At 36.7% G+C, this 18427-nt stretch overlaps 1 protein-coding gene and 1 long non-coding RNA gene across 8 annotated transcripts in view; one reads left to right on the top strand and one right to left on the bottom strand.

Moving 5' to 3' along the window:
• NRG3 (neuregulin 3) overlaps positions 1-18427 on the bottom strand; it is a 1035395-nt gene that overhangs the window by 521677 nt on the left and 495291 nt on the right. The gene's annotated exons all lie outside the window — the stretch shown is intronic.
• On the top strand, positions 7023-16815 carry LOC140632120 (uncharacterized). Its single transcript, XR_012029654.1, has 3 exons — positions 7023-7162; positions 9432-9555; positions 11534-16815. It is a non-coding gene; the product is annotated as an uncharacterized lncRNA (long non-coding RNA).

Raw genomic sequence — 18427 nt, 5'->3', positions numbered from 1 at the left:
CAGTATGAAGATTCCTCAAAAAATTAAAATAGAGCTACTGTATGAACTAAAAATTGCACTACTCGTTATTAACTCAAAAATTAAAGACATTAATTCACAGGGATACAGGCACCCCTAGGTTTATAGCAGCATTATCTACAATAGTCAGATTATGGAAACATCCCAAGTGTCCACTAACGGATGAATGGCTAAAATAGATGTGGCAAATACACATGATAGAATATTATTCAGCCATAAAAAAAGAATGAAATCTTGCCATTTGCAGTGACATGGGTGGACTTAGAGAGTACTATGCTAAGCAAAATAACTCAGTCAAAGAAAGACAAATACCATATGAATTCACTCATATGTGGAATTTAAGAAACAAAACACATGAGAAAAGGAAAAATAGAGAAAAAGGGAGAGAAAGACAGAGACAGAGACAGAGAAACCACGAAACAGACTCACACACTGATGGTTTCCAGAAAGGAAGTGAGTAAGGGGATGGGGATCAAAGACTATATGTATCATAAAATAATAATAAAAAGAAAAAGAAAAAAAAGTGAATCCATAGTATATTAAAAGAATAAAACATGATGGCCAACCCTATAAACTCTATAGCCATAATTAAGCAAATATTAAGTATATTAAATGAGAACAACCAAGAGGCAATTAACAAAATTAGCAGTTATTCATAATTAGAGTAAAAAGCAAAATAATAAAATTCTAAGATGACAAACAGGGAAGGAATGCTCACTCTCAACCAACAGTTAGTGTTATTATGAGAATTTTAACTAATGCAATAGGACAAGTAAATTAAATAAGTATAAATATCCCATAAGAAGAATATAAGTAAACTTTACTTAGAGATATGATGATTTATCTGGAAAATAGTAGAAATTACTAAACAGTTTAAAAATTCCTAAGAGAACTTGGTAAGATGTGCAAATTATAAATATTGGAGGGAAATTTTATTTAAAATAGTGATCCTCCTCTCAAAAAAATAAAGATAAATTTAATAAGAAAGTTGAAGAATATAATTTTCTTTGAAAAACTATAAAATCTATTAAAATAATAAAAAAATGAGCAAATAAAGTACATTTTATGAAGGAGACCATACCATAAATCATTTTCCCATATTAATGTATAGATACAATGAGATTTCAAACAAAATCTCAATTTAAAAAGAAGTCAACAGACAATAAATGACTGTCATATATGTAGAAGAAGAAATACCTGAGAGTAGGCAAGAAAATTTTGAGAAAGAAGAAAAATGAGGGACACATTTTTTTCTGGATTTTTATTATTGTTTCTTTTTATCTTTTTCTTTCTTTCGTGTGTGTGTGTGTGTGTGTGTGTGTGTGAACTTAACACTTAACATGGGGCTTGAACTCATGATCTTGAGATCAAGAGGTGCATGCTTGAGTGAGCCAGTAAGGTTCCTCTTTCTCTTGGATTTTAAGACATTAAACAACTACTGCAATCAAAATAGGATATTCACATAGGGATGAATAAGTGGCCTAAAGAAAGAAATAGAAATTTCAGAATCGAATGCAAATGGATATTAGAACACAATATATTAAAAAATGATTTAATTCAGCAGAAAAAAACATTTCATAAGTGTTGGTATAATTGGCTAGGTGTGTAAAAGAAATAAAGCTAGAACCTTACCACAAGTCACATACAAAAATAAATTCCCAATATATTATATAATTGTATATGACTGTATTTAAAAATAAAATGTCAAATATATGAGAAGTAAATGTATGAGATTTTAGTGTAAACCTGGAATGGGTGACAGATTCTAAATCAGGAATGAAGTTTGAAAAGCCATAGGGAACGGAGATAGCAACACTGACTATATAATAATATTTGATAAAGGACTTGAACCCAGAATATATAAAAAGTTCTTATATCAACAATAAAAAGACAAATAATCCAATTAAAAATGAGCTAAGGATTTAAATAGACATTCCTCCAAGGAAAATACACAAATGGCATACAGCACATGAAAATGTGCTAAACATCATCAAACATTAAGGAAATGCTCATGAAAACCATTTTACATCCAATAGGATGATTAATATCTAATAGGCAGACAGCAGCAAGTGTTGATAAGGATGTGGAGACATTGAGCCTCTCACACTTTGCTGGTGTACTTGAGATTATACAGCTACTTTAAAAAAGTTTGGCAGTTCTTCAAAATGATAAACACCGAGTGATCATATGACTCAGCAATTCCACTCCTGGGTATATGCCCCAAAGAAATGAAAATCTATGTCCATGTAAAAACTCACTCACAAATGTTCATAGAAGCATTATTCACCATAGCCACAAAGTGGACACAACCGAAATGTCCATCAGCGGATGAACAAATAAAATTTGGTGTATCTATACAATGGATTGTTACTCATAAAAATTAATGAACTATTTTTTTATTTTTATTTATTTATTTTTTAAATTAATGAACTATCTATCTCTGCCAAAATATGAATGAAACTTGTAAACATTGTTAATTTAAGAATCCAGACACAAAAGGCCATATATTGTGTGCTCCCCCTGATATGAAATGCCCAGATTAGGCAAATCCATAGATATGGAAGGTAGATTTGTGGTTGCCAGGGCATGATGGGAAAATGTAAAGTGACTGCTAATAGATACGAGGTTTTTTTGGGGGGGAAATGAAAATATTCTGAAATTAGAGAGTGGCGGGTGGTTGTGTACCACTCTGTGAATATAATGAAAACCTCAAATTGTCCACTTTAAAAGGGATAAATTCTATGGTATGTGACTTTTATCTCAATAAAACTCTTAAAAGATAGACCAACAATAAGCACCACCATGATTTCAGAACAGTAGTCACGGTGTATCTATGGTTCTCCACACATATAGGATACAGAGAAAAAAATGACATTTTGGTAAAATTAAGAAAATTTTAATGTTCACTATAAGTTTTGGCTCAGTCAAATGATGTGTCAGTTAGAGTTTTGACATTTTCCAGAATGAGCCAAGGATACCAAGAATATGTTAATATACCACCAATTACATACCCTATTTTTTTTTAAGATTTTATTTATTTATTCATGACAGAGAGAGAGAGAGAGAGGCAGAGACACAGGCAGAGGGAGAAGCAGGCTCCATGCAGGGAGCCCGACGTGGGACTCGATCCTGGGTCTCCAGGATCACACCCTGGGCTGAAGGTGGCAGCCAAACCGCTGGGCCACAGGGGCTGCCCCCAATTACATATTCTAAATTCAATGACAATACATATACCTCAGTTCTCTTTTGGCAATCATCCTCTAAATGTAAGTATGACAACATATAAAAAATAATTTAAACCACCCAGAGTGACTTGGTGACTCAGTTAAGTATCCAATTCTTGAATTAAGCTTAGCTCATGATCTCAGGGTGGAGAGACTGAGCCCAGTTGGGCTCCATGGTGAGCATGGAGCCTGCTTAAGATTCTTTTACTCCCTCTCCTTTTGCCCCTCCCCCTCCAGCTCATGGTCATGGGCATGCCCTCTCTCTCTCAAAATAATTATAATAGTAATAATACCATCATTATTATTATTACATACAAAATAATTATTATTGTGATATATAAAAAATTAGTATAATATAGTGATAAATATTAATGATATATAATTATAATTATTAAAATGATATATAATATAGTAATATATAATTAATATAGTTATATATGTCAGTTATATATGATTATTATAGATGATTATCCTAGTTATATATAATAAATATATACTGATATATGATAATAATACTGATATATGATAATATACTAATATACTGATATATGATAATATAATAATAATTACTATTATTTTTAAGCTATATGTGATTATTATATATAATTATCCTAGTTCTATACAATAAATATATACTGATATATGATATATGATAATAATACTGATATATAATATACTGATATATGATAATATAATAATAATAATTATTTTTCTTAAGCTAACATGCTACCAGATTATTGACTGATGGAATCTGTCAACTTATTAATAAAATGATTTTAAGACAGTATAAATTCATGATATTAAATTAAATACAGTGCTACACTGACACTTAGTTCATGTTATTTTTAGACATTAGAAAAACATTAGTAAATGTTAAGCCATCATCTCTTTCTAGAAATTGATTCTTAGTCTGTGATTGTGCTCTATTTTCTTTGAACACAATTGTATTGATGTGCACGAACTCTTCACCTAGAATTTAAAAATTGTCATATATCAAAAAACACCCATATGCAGCTAACATTAAATATAGCTCAAATACATGGGCTAAGAGAACAGAAAACTGTATTTACATATGAAGTCTCTCTTCAAATTACCAAAAACCCATATATAATTTATATGATTCACATACTCAGTTTAGTTAGAGCAGAGAACATACTTATTCAGGACATGGGCCATTTTCACCAAATTCTGGCTGCAAACCTGCCATTTTTAATTGACAGTTTTTACCCAAGCAGAGAAAATAATTTACCACATAGCAAAGCTGACTTAAACATCTACTTCTTCCAAAAATTATAGCAGATTGGAAACTCTACCATTCCAACATACTCTGGGGATTACCACTGGCACAGCTGAATTCCAATTTGCAAACAATAATTCAGGGAAACCAGGCCGTATGTTACCGGTCACTGCTGGCAACTGCCTTCGCTCTGAGGTAGCATGCAACACGCCTGATTCACAATCAATACTAAATATTTAAGAAGGGAAAGAGGATCTTTTTTTGCTATCATCCATAAAATCATTTTCTGAAGTGTATAGAGCAGAACACTAGGGCCCAATTGTTCTAACAACTAGAAAACAACAACAGCAGGAAACTCTGACAGGGGCTTCCACAGTCAGAGAGATTCGAGAACTAGCACCCACCAGGGTCCAGCCTTGTGACGTCATAATGCAGATGAGCACATTACAAGGTCTCAAATTCACCCTGGCAGGAATCCTGTTTAAGCTTGCTTAACTCAGCTTCTATCACTAATTTTTTTTTCTTTCTCTTTTCCTCTCTCTTTTTCCAAAACACACATAGAAAAGATCTTTGAAAATCTTAAGTGATGTCTGACTCAGGATAGGCAAAAATAAACACCTGCTGATTGAATAAACAACACTTCCACAACGCTTAAACAAGTGCACTGAAGGTGCAGGTGTCTAATTGAAGAACGACACCAACCGAAGATCCTCTGCAGCACTGTTGTTGGCCAAAGAATCACGTATAACCTCTAAATCATTATATCCTCAAAAGCAAATGTGGCTGAAATTCCTTGTGGTGCTCGGGCAAGCTATATAGGCACCGCTTGATAGATTGGTTAATGCTTTCCTTGTACACATTTGAAGTCAAAATGACAGGAGTCGAAATGACATATTCAGATGGAACCCAGTTTCTAGGAGGGTGCTACACATCCTTTTCCACAAAGCTTAAAGGTGCTTCAAACAGGCTTTCCTGTTTGAAAGCCACACCAATGCCACGAAACATTACCCACGGGTAGCTGGGGACAGGTATAGAATGGGCATGCTCTCACTAATGTACAGGACCAAGTAGACACAGAACTAGGACACAGCACTGCCCTTAATACCATCCTCACTTCTGGCCATGAACATTAAAAAAAAATAATAAGCAGAATGATAAAACCCCAAGTGGTGCTGAATAAGCACTACAGAAGCATTTGGGAAATCCAATTTTTACAGGTGGACAGCGTCCAGCAATTCAGTTCTATATCTGCTGGTGGGTGATCCAGATTTCTTATATAATTGTCCTTTTTTTGGGGGGGGGGTAACTAAGTACAAAGACTTCAATTATTTGCCATTCAGGCCAGCCCCACAAGCCTCTGTATGTCAGGCAAAGATTACATCATTGTTGCCACATGGCCTTCTCTGTTCCCTTCTATGTAATGATAATGTCGACTTGTCCTGACACAGCATCTGAACTGATTTTCTTCTTCTTCAGCCTGGTCTCTGAGTCCTTCATACGTGTCATGTCAGAATCAAAAGCATCATTTAACTGAAATGGGAAGCATAATTTTACGCGAGGTTTCAGAGCTTTGGGAAATGACAATAGGAGATGCAGGTGTTATTATATATTTTATTTTATTTGCATGTGATAGAACTAGTGAAAGTGTGGATTTATTTATTTATTTATTTATTTATTTATTTATTTATTTTTTACATACAGTAGTACTCAGTTTTTCAGTGTAGAACTTTATGGGTTTTAACACATGCAAACATCCTTGTGGCTACCATCACAAACAGGATAAGAGACAATCTCAACACCACAAAGAATTCTTTCAGGCTGTTCCTTTAACAACTGCACCCTCCCCCAGTGCTAACCCCTAGCAATCTCTGAACTGTCTCTTGCATTTTCAGCATGTTATAAATGGAATCCCTGGGTATTTAATACGGCTACTCTCACTTAGATTCATCCAGAATGTACATGTCGATAGTTTGCTCCTTTTTATTGCTAAGTAACATTCCATTGTATATATAGGACTGTTTGTTTTATCCATTTACCTCCTGTAAGACATCTGAGTTATTTCCAATTTGGGGCAACTGGGCTGCTATGAGCATTATTGTACAGGTTTATATATGAACATAAATTTCATTTCTTTAGAGCAATTTCCTAGAAGTGGGGTTGGAAGGTCATAGGGTAATAGTGTGTTTAATTTTGTGATAAACTGCCAAACTGTTTTCCAAGATGGCTGTACCATTTGGTGTCAATTGGATCTGAGCAAACAGACAACACTATAGTATTGGGGAAGAAATTATTTTTCATAGGGAGTTTACATAAGACGGAAAAATTTTTTTGCAGTAAAAACGAGAGAGTGAATATTAAGTAAATTCAGCTCTGTGTATCTTAAACCCAATGCACTTGGTTCATTTGTTGCTTGAAGATAAATACAGTATGAAATAAAAATTGATGAACACTAAAATGTAGTTACATCTTGCATAACTACAGTTTAGTGTGAAATCATTGCATTCCTAATTATGACTTCTGTTCTTCTAAGAACAGCTGGTATTACTGAATGTTTTAAATTGTGCAACAGTCTTAGCAAGAAAGGATCACTAGGAATGGTTACTCAGCTTGGAAAACGAATGCACGGATCAAGTCAGAAACCAAGACGGAGGCACAAGACCCCTGCAGCCAGGTATTTCAAAAGGTAAGTTCTCTGTTGAGCTGTCCAGGAGAGAGGTGGAAATGAGAAACAGGGATGCAAGGCATTTGCTTAGGAAGAAAGAAAAAATATGAAAGGAAAATTAGGCTTTGGATATTTCCTTTGAGTTGCTGGATCGAACCTTGTCAAAGAACAACGTAAGACCAATAGTTCCTATAAGTGCGTTAGTCTGTTTGAGCTCAATTTCTGACCACACAAGTGGTCCTCATATAGCTGTTATACCATAACTCTCTAAGCACACCTAAAAATAAAACAAAATATAGTGAAAAAATTGGCAAACATGTACAAGACTGGAAATTAAGTAAGACACAGTTACTGTGTTTGGATGAGTTCCAGAACTATGTGGCTATTTTCTTTTGTTTTTAAAAAAGATCTCTATTTCTACCTTCTATTTAATGAGCAGGTATTTCTTTCATAGAAACAACATGTGAATAAGAAGATATGAGCTCAAAATGTATCACTTCCATAAAAGGATTACATTTCTTTTTTTAATTTTTTTTAATTAATTTATTTATTTATGAGACACACACACACATACACACTAGAGAGAGAGACAGACAGACAGACAGACAGAGGCAGAGGCAGAGGCAGAAGCAGGCTCCATGCAGGGAGCCCAATGTGGGACTTGATCCCGGGTCTCCAGGATCACACCTTGGGCTGAAGGCGGCGCTAAACTGCTGAGTTACCGGGGCTGCCCAGATTATATTTCTTTAAGAACATACAAGTCTATGATAAAGAAATACTCACGTAAATCAATAATTGAATGCTGATGCCTTTCTGTACATGTGAAAAAAATTTCAGTGTTTTTTAGTAAATTTTAAGAAGTTACTAAGTTGTTTAATGGAAAGAATATTAACTTTAGTATGAATGCAAAAATTAACTAGCTTTTCAGAGCCTCCGGATCAGCATCTAAAAAACAGGAGTGGTTTTGTGCTTCTTTCTTCCCGTTTTAGGCATGTGATCAAAGAAAATGCATTATTCCAAACCCAAGCAGGGTCTACATCTGAAAATGCAGTTGGGTGTTTTTGAAATATTTATTTGTGACTTCCATTATCCACAAATGTCCTGACTTCTTGGTGGCCCTGCCTGCCTTAAAATTAGGGGAAAAATATAGCAACACATGATGGATCTTTTCTGAAATAGTGATGGGAAATCAATGGGTTTCCATTTTTTCAAAATAGATTTTTCATTAAAGTCAGGGTAGTCCAACAATGGGAAATAGTCTAGTTTAAGACATAATCCTTGGGTCTTCCTTGTAAAGAAGTACAGTGATGCTGGTAGCTTATCCTTAGAGTATCAAGTTCAGTGTGTTCGGCTGCCTAATTATAGCCATAAAAATGCACAAATTAATTGGTTTGGTTTTTCAGAGACCACTGATTACAGAAATTATTTTTCATCTGAAGAAGAAACTCAGTAAATCTCAGGGGAGAGTTTGTTAGGCTTAAACATCTGACTGCATTTTCGTCTTTAAAGTTGAGCTTTTTTTTTCATAAATTAAAGAGAGGAATAAGAGCATTAAGCATATTGTCAACATTATAACTTCTTCCACCAACAGCATTAATCTGCCAAACACAAATGCTCCTGATGAATGATGTAAATACAGGCTCCTGCAGTGTCTTCTGACTTGCATAAATCAATTCCTTTTTGTTATTGTGTCCACTCTATCCTTGGAATTGACTCAGATTTTGCATAGTAATACAAAGCTTCTCAAATATCCAACCTGAATGTGACTTGATCTTGCTAGTTTACACATAGGACCTAATTAAGCTTAAAAGATCCTCCCCAGGGATGCCTGGGTGGCTCAGCGGTTAAGTGCCTTCATTGGCCCAGGGTGTGATCCTGGGGTCCCAGGATTGAGTCCCATATGGGGCTCCCTGCACGGAGCTGCTTCTCCCTCTGCCTGTGTCTCTGCCTCTCTCTCTCTGTGTCTCTCATTTTTTTTTTTTTTTAAAGATCCTCCCCAAAACATGGTTGTTCATAACCTCCATCAGGCCCCACCTGGGATACGGTGGATTGCCTTTCCCTTTAAACCCATATTTTAGATCCGGACACTGTAGAAACCAGCAGTCATTTCTCTCAAACAGTTCCTCTTGTAAAGGTGCAGCGTGGCGTATTTGGCCCTGAAATGTGTCAATCACTAAAATGACTAATTCTGATCGCAGTTTACAACCTTCTTTCCAATTCAAAGCCTTCACTTCAAGGTTCTGGCTAAATTGAAATTTGCTTTCGCAAAATAACTCTCTCGCTCTTCCAGTCTATGCTGCCATCGTGGATCATTGGGACTTCTGCAGGAATCAGGCAAGCTGGTTTGACTAGCATCCCCCCTGGTCCCCTTCCAAACAGTTCTGTACTGGACAGCCAGACTGGAGCCTGATGCTGTGAGTCTGCACCCAGTTTCTACCATTCCCTGTAAACATTATGGGAGTCATTGTGCATGCCTGTGCCTCAGTTTCCCCTTCTGTAAAACCGGGATTGTAATAGCAAACACCTTAGAGGGCTATTGGCAATTGCATAAGCTAATGCATTTGAAGGCTCCAAAGAGATTCTGTATGTAAGATGTACTCAGTAAGGAGGACAATTACCCTTATTTTTAGGGTGAAACGAACTGTTTAATGTGCCTCACAAAGTCTTGCCTCTACATAGGTCAACATCCTTTTCTCAGAAGCACTGACCTTTCCTTCAGAGACTTATTTTCACTATGTTCTTTCTTTGCACATGTTTTCCCTTAAATGCATTTCCATGTATTTTGCCTGGAATACAACTCTCTTCTTCCTCTGTTACTCCTCAATCCTTGGCTCTTAATTCAAGCAACTTTCTTAGTGCATCTCTGACTGGACCAGGTCTACTGGGCCCTACAGTTTTCTAAGACTCCTTTTTATTTTCAGAGAACCAGAAAAATTGGCTATTTTCAGTTTGGAGAAATATGTAAACAGATGACTATGATGCAATTAAGGATATAAATATTTATAACTGGATTTTCAGGGACCTGAGGGGAAAGAATGAGTGACTCTGGAGACTGCATCAGGGAATGATTGAACTGATCTTAAAAGATGAATTAGAATCTGTCTCAAAGAGGCAAAAATGGGACTAGAAGCCACTGATGATTAAAGTGTTGGGCACCATTTTGGGAGCTATGAGGATAATGTCTCATTTAATTATCCTGAAAGTCCTCCAAGTTAAGTGCTGTTTTCTCAATTTTAGAGATGAGAAATCTGAAGGTTAAAGTAATATGCATAAAATCACGTAGCCTACCAACATAGGGTCTGGAGGTGAATTTAGGCTTGCTTCTTCCATATAACCTTTTGTACTAAAAGGCATCCTTCCCTATACAATGGCCTGTGGGGGTGAGAGAACAAGATTCACTGAGGGACCACTGGGAAGATTAAGGTGTGTTGGGGGTGGGCTATCAGGGATATTGGTAAATTAAGCTGAGAAGACAGATCAAGACTAAAATGTCATTACCTTTATATGTTTCCCATTGAGAGCAAAGTGTTTCATCTTGTAAGTCAAGTGAAGGGGAGGTGTCTTACCATTTGGGGCCCAAAGAAACTGACTACTCTCTCTGGGGACCCAGATGGACCTTACCTCTCTTTCTTTCTCCACCCTCTGGACAACCTTTTACTACTCATACATGAACTGACACGTCTGTGAACTCTGACAGGTTGGCACCCTATACAAATGGACCACAAGTTTTTGATCTCATAGTTCAAACTATTGTGAGAGAAAAATTGTTTACGGGGGCTATCACTTCCTTGATCCTCCTTGTTATGCTTGAGGGTGCAGAATTACAATGTGTAGACAGGAGTTAAAAGGGCAGAGCTAATTTCTCTCTGAGGGAGCTCCAAGTTAGGACAAACATTCCAAAATAGGTCAAACTAGATATGCCATACCAAAGAGCTTGAACTTTATCCTGAAAGCTATGTTTAAGAATTCTTAAAATACTACTGAACATCGATTTGTAATAGATTTATGCAAATTAACTACATTCAGCAGACAATGTAGTATACTTTGAACCCTTGAAAGATGTGCCCTGATTAAATATTGACTTTCTTTAGCTAAAAAATTTGCAAGAAGCCATCTGAACACAGAACCTGAGAGGTACCACGTTCATGATCTTTTAACAGAACATATTTGTCAGTATAGTGACAACTATCTATATAAACAAATACATGCCAAAAATACTAGCTAAGAGCATTTCTGTATTGCAGAAAATGGGTAAGACCACAACCTACCTGATATGCCTACAACATATATACTTCAGTTTGCAGGGAAGTATCTCTCTCACTGTTTTTATTCTCTAGTTTTGATATAAGGGGGAAAGAAGACATTAGTAATTATTCTTTCTTGTTTTAACAGTTTTACAGTTCACAGCAAGCCTCGGAAAATGAACTTCATCATGGAGCCAAAACAAGTATTCTCTGGACTGGAAAGACTCAACTTTAGAAAGATATCACTTTCTTTAAAGTAAATTCAAATGTGCTTGAATAATTATGGGAAAAATAATAGTGTGGTTTCCCTACAATCATTCTTACATTAAATGCTGTACATCAAAATCAAAATTATTTTTATGCATGATGGGCAGTTTCCCACTAACAATTTTCTAAATTGCCTAATAATTTTATGTAGCATAATTACAAGACTCCTGCTTGTGTATTTTTCCTTCTCTTTGCTTTCATCTGAATACGAATTAAGAGTAATCACTAGCGAACCTTTATGGTAGATGTTTACAATGTAATGTTGCAACGGAACTATATAAAATGAACCTAACAGGAAAGCCCTTGAAATACTTCTTCCATTAACAAAAGGACATGCAACCATATGAAGGAAAATTTCCAGACTAAGAGATTTTTCTGCATAAAGTGGGTGAATATGTGAAGGCAGATGATTGCTCATCAATCATTTTCCTTTCTAAAACTGCTGAACACGGGGCACCAGGATGGCTCAGTGGGTTGGGCTTCTGCCTTCAGCTTGGGTCATCATCCCAGGGTCCTGGGATGGAGCCCCACATCTGGCTCCCCGCTCATTGGGGAGCCTGCTTCTCCCTCTTCCCCATACTTGCACTCTCTCAGTCACTATCACCATCTCTCTCAAATAAATAAATAAAATCTTAAAAACATAAAACAAAAAACTCTGCTGAACATCTCCTACCTTATGATCCACTATTATGTGCAAATCAACATTTGTAAATCCAAACTCTCTATGAATGTTTCCCACTGTGATAGTTAATTTTTTGTCAATCTGGTTAGACTACAGTACCCAGTTGTTTGGTCAAACACTAGTCTGGATGTTCCTATAAAGGTCTTTTGTGGATGTGATTAATGTTTATCATCAGTTGACTTAATGGAGATTACCCTTGATTAAAGTGGGTGGGTCTCAATCCAATCAGTTGAAGGCCTTAATTGTCAACACTGGTTTCCTAAAAAGAAGGAAATCCGCCTCAAGACTGTAATACAGGACTCCTGCCTGAGTTTTGAGCTCAAAAGATAGCTGTATAGATTTTGGACTTGTCGACCCCTACAATGACATGAACTAATTCCATAAAACAAATCTCTCTCCACACACACACACACACACACACACACACACCTTATTGGTTCTGTTTCTCTGGAGAACCCTCACTGTTATATCCACATTTTATGCCTTCTTCTCTTTATGATTTTGGCAATATCTAGCATTAAGAATATGGTATCTTTCTTTTTTTTTGTTGTTTTTTGAAAATGTAGTCTTTATTCTGGTTGTCATATACCCAGTTCGGTATCAGAGTGGTTATTTTAGAAGTAGAGAGGATAAAGATATGGGGGAAAACATAGCAATTCTTGGTCAAATTTTCCTTGTCAAATTTTGAGTAAATAAAAATAATTCAATTTATTTATCTATTCTCTGATGATGGAATTTTTACAAAAAATCTTCAATATTTTATTTAAATCCAATTTGCCAGCATATAGCATAACACCCAGTGCTCATCTTGTCATGTGCCCTCCTTAATGCCCATCACCTGGTTACCCCATCCTTCTACCCTTTGCAGAGTTGGTTTCCTAGAGTCAGGAGTCTCTCATGGTTTGTCTCCCTCTCTAATTTCTCACCACTCAGTTTCCCTCCTTTCCCATATAGTTCCTTTCACTATCTCTTATATTCCACATATGAGTGAAATCATATGATATGGTATCTTTCCTTAAATTGAATTTAAAATAACTCTCTATTTTTATTTGCCTAAGAAATATAACCATGGAGTCATAAATCTGAGATATTATTTTTTCCATAACATACTAATACACAACTGTGACACATTTTAAAAACGGTCATTTCAGCATAACATATACAGTTGTTGAATCACTATGTTGTATACCTGAAATAAATGTAACCTTGTATGTCAACTATATTTCAACTAAAGTAAGAGGTCATTCACATGAACTCTAACATCTCACTGGTCATTCCTGTATCACTTTAAGGAAACCATAGCCTGGACTCACTTCTTTTCTTGATTTCATTTTGATTAATAGAATAAATTTTCTCCCTATTATGTGGAAATCGAACTATGAACTCTATTTTTACTTCTTTATTTCTTTGTGACACATATTTAACTTCCTTTTTATTACTATCCCATCAGAATTTAAGTCTTTATGATATAAAACCTACAATATGGGATTTCTGGTAGCCCACAGACTTACCTTTAACTTCCTGTATTCATATTACCCAACTAACTATCTCGCCAAACAATGATCAGAACCCCAAAATGCAAAGAGAAAGAGCCTTTTTCTTGCCCTGGAACAACTTACAATTTTGTGAAGGAGTCATTCCCAAGCAGTTATTCACTTAAGACTCAGAGAGATGGCAGTTTCCTTATATGGAATGCTCATCAGTTTAAAGACCAGGGAGGAATTTTTTAGGGGAACAACTCAAAGAATGGAGCAAATATATATCCTTTGGTCTGGACCTTTGGGGTTAATGATCTCTTTCCTGGATGTGAAAGGACAACAGAGGTTCAAAGACATGCCCAAAGTTACTCAGTCTGAGCCCAGCTCATTCCATTCATACTAATTATTACATTTTTGATCACAGCTTCCTCAGCCTCCTTTCCTCCCAAGAAGAGTTTGTTTTGAATTAAGATAGCAGAATCAAACAGATTTCATTTGATGAAATCATTTCTCCCTCTTCATCCCCTTTTCCTCCTTCCATCTTCCCTGCTCTCTTTCCATCTCTCCTACCTTCCTTTCCCCTTGTAGCTATTAGATACCAGACACTGATTTGAACACCGGAGTTCAGAGATTCAGCAGGGTCCACTCCCAAATCTCAGGAATCTCAGCCTCCTCTTGCATACGAGGGGGAGCTCTCCTCTTTTCACAATGCTCAACTCAGCTGTCTCACCCAGGCCTGCAGGTATCCCCTGATGCTTCTTCTTTCCAATCAGATCTCTGAAGCACGCCACATCTTTTCTGTCCATGTAAACCAAACTATCAAAGCCTTCAAAGTGACAGCTTTCTGTTGCCTAATCAGGTTATAAAGGTTATTTCCGTCTTGTCTTTCCACTTAAATCAAGTTTTGTGAGCAATTACTCAATAGGAACATGTGCATATCCTCCTATTCATGATTGCATTCTAAATGTATACAAAGGAAGTATTGATAATGAAGATCACAGAGTACAGGGATATATGCTATAACAGGAGTGGACCTTGAAATAATAGGATAAGTGAAAGAAGCCCGACAGAAAAGGCTACATGTTGTATCAATCAATTTATGGGGAATGTTCAGGAAAGGCAAATGCACAAACAGAAGATAGATTAGTGGTTGCTAGGGGATTTAAGGAGAGGGAAATAGAAAGTGCTGGTGGGTATGCGAGTTTTTGCATGAGAGGAACAAAAAAGATTCTGCAGTTAGGTAATTTGGATGGTGGTGGCAACTTATGGACATACTAAAACTACTGATACTTGGTGTACTTTCAGAGGGTTAACTTTGTGCTAAGTGAATTATATCTCAGTAAGAAGAAAAAGAATTCATGGTTATCTTTCTGAAAGTTAGAATACTGTCTCACCCATTCAAAAATAACAGTTTGCATGGATTAGCTCTATGGAATTAGATGCATAACAGGTTAAGTGTGACTGTTTTCCCCCTTAGAGGTAAATGAAATAATACTGTATCATAAAATTGTATCAAGTTAAGGAAATATGGCCTATTTCTAATTTTGGTTTACTGTTAGATACAAAGAAACTACTGAAAAATCTGTATTTCAAAGAAATTTTACTGGAAATAAATTAAGTGTTGGCTTCTCACGTCAAACATTTAAACAAATCTACTTAGCAAATCTTCGGGTTTGGTTTAGTAAAGATGAGGACTACTGTGGATTTTGTCATGGCCAAAAATTCCTTAATACTCTTTTCTTTCTTTCTTTCTTTCTTTCTTTCTTTCTTTCTTTCTTTCTTTCTTTCTTTCTTTCTTTCTTTCTTTCTTTCTTTCTTTCTTTCTTTTTATGATAGGCACGCAGTGAGAGAGAGAGAGAGAGAGAGGCAGAGGGAGAAGCAGGCTCCATGCACCGGGAGCCCAATGTGGGATTCGATCCCAGGTCTCCAGGATCACGCCCTGGGCCAAAGGCAGGCGCCAAACCGCTGCGCCACCCAGGGATCCCTCTTTTCTTTTTTTAAAGATTTTATTCATTCATTCATGAGAGACACAGAGACACAGGCAGAGGGAGAAGCAGGCTCCATGCAGGGAGCCCGATGTGGGACTTGATCCGAGGTCTCCAGGATCACGCCCTGAGCTAAAGGCGGTGCTAAACTGCTGACCCACCAGCACTTTTGGGGACCCACTGCCCCCCAAAATTCCTTAGTATTGTTTTCATTAGCAACTGGGCTTTGTTTTCCCTCTCCCTGTGTCTGGGTGGGTTGGGACTGCTTTCAAGAGCAGAGCAGGGAAGGCTTGGTACTGGGTGAGTTCCCGGGTCTGGTCAGAGAGAGAGCCACCCATGCCCTTCCCCCCTGGTTCTCTTGGGATGTTTGCTCAGGGGGAAGCCAACCTCTATATAAGAAGGCTGATTATTTGAAGACTACCAAGCTGAAGAGGCCCTCGTAGGTGTTTTGGTTGACAGCACCAGCTGAGCTCCCAGCTGACAGCCAGCCTCAACCACCAGCCACCTGAGCAAGCCCTCTTGGACGGTCAGTCCAATCAAGCCTTCAGATAACAGCAGTCCAGATCATATCTGCCTGCAACTGCATGAAGAACCTCGGGAGAGAACTGCCCACTCAGGCCCTTCCTGAGTCCATGATCCACAAAATCACGAGCAAAATAAGAGCTGTTTCAGACCCTCTGTTTCGGAGTAATTTGTCACATAGCAGTCGTAACTAAAACAAGGACACAGCAAAGAAGGTCGTATTTTCTTTGCTATGACCCACCCAGTCAACTCAGCAGCTAGCACAAACCGAGGACATATTTTTCTAGTACATGTTGTTCACAAAAGAATGTTGATGACTATATTCTAATCGGCTTAGACTATTTTTCTACCCAGCTCAGCCCTTTGTTTACCCAGGCTCTGGTTCATTTTCTTTACCCTCCTCAGTCAAAGCCCGATCTACTGTATTCTTAATGGAGTGCTAATTTATTATTTATGACCATGTTTGAAAACATAAATAAAAGCATTTTCTAAACCATCATTGCTTTCTTTCAGCTGCTGTACACTTACATGCCACTATTAAATAAACTGTAAACTTGCCATGTGTTGGATATATAGTTCATAAAGTGTGGTTCAATGCATATAAAAAGGGCCTATCTAACATGGAGATGCTTTACTTTGGACCTAAGAATTGCAGTAATTGATAGACAGTCTTTTTACTCTGAAAATTTTCTTTCTGACAGTAAACCTTCCATAATTTTTAGAGTGAATTCTAAAAACTGCCTGAACCTGTCCCTATTACAGGGACCATGCTACCTTTGTTTTTGCATCTCCTATTATGTCCCTCCAGATATACCATGTATGAGTGTGAGTAAAAATGTGTCCTTATGGGGTCATACGTAGACACTGATTCCCATTCCCAAACACCAAAGTCCCACATGTGGAAAAGTATCTTCACCCTATCTGTATGGCATAAGCTTTATCAGCTTATTGATCTTCTAGTCTAAAGGTTTCCATAAACTCTTGGCAATAAATAACATTTTCTTCCTTGAAATACACTACCATGCTTAAGCACATGACTTTTTACTCTCTTGTATTGTTACTATCAGTATATCTTACCTAAATATTTGTTTCAAAAGCTTTCCTGGAACACATGCTTAGCAAATGCCACTGAACAAAACCACAGAAGAATAAATGAACGAGTAAAAGTATAAATCAATGAAATGTTGAATTTTAATTTTCTCCATCACCTTCTTTAAGAGTAGTCAACATATTCCTGGAATTTTCATCAAGAAATGAATTGTAACTTTGTGATAGTAATAATTTTGCAAATTTAACTACCTGTCATGGTGTAAAAAGACACCTCTGGTGCTAAATTGATCCATTTCATGAACTAGCTGATCTTATCTGCCAAGGGCACATCCATTATTCACTTGAAGAAGGTTGAATTATAACCATGAACTCCTTAAGAAAATGTCAGTCCTAAGCAAACCCATCTGAATTTTAGAACACAAAGATAGTACTTACATAGCCTTCAATATGAGGCTTTTAGAAAAAGACCATCTTTTCCCAGAGCAATAGTTCTATTTTATTTTTCATCAATTATCAGACCAAAAAATGAAGGTCCCTCCACCACTGGGGAGGGGCAGTTGAGATGTTACAAACTTTCCATTACTTTAGTAATTCTCTCTGAGTTTATGGATTTAAATTCCCCCCCACTACCAAACTTATCAAATGATGCATATTAAATATGTACAGTTCTTGTACATCATTTATACCTCAATAAAGTTATTTTTAATAAATCCTAATGTTGGGGGTAAATGGTTGCCATTATACATGACAGGCATTATTTGGTGGATGGAGGAACTGATGATCATGGAAAAAACCCCATGCCTTATATGCCCAAAAACACAGAACCTGTGTCCAGACATAACACATCACACTTGTAGGTTAGATGGAGACTGAGAGAGAGTGAATTTCAAATCATATCTCAAAGCTTTTGCATGGGCAAAAGCCTCATCTGGAACAGCCTTGCTGGCAATCTCTTAACAGGTACTCTTTTATGGATTTATCTCAAACACCCTCTCAGCATGCTTTCCCTAACCACTCTAACTACCTATGCATTGTGTTCTCTGTAATAGTACCCTGAC

The sequence above is a fragment of the Canis lupus genome, chromosome 4, assembly GCF_048164855.1.
Source record: "Canis lupus baileyi chromosome 4, mCanLup2.hap1, whole genome shotgun sequence".
Lineage (NCBI taxonomy): Eukaryota > Metazoa > Chordata > Mammalia > Carnivora > Canidae > Canis > Canis lupus.
This window is presented reverse-complemented; position numbering and strand designations above follow the sequence as displayed.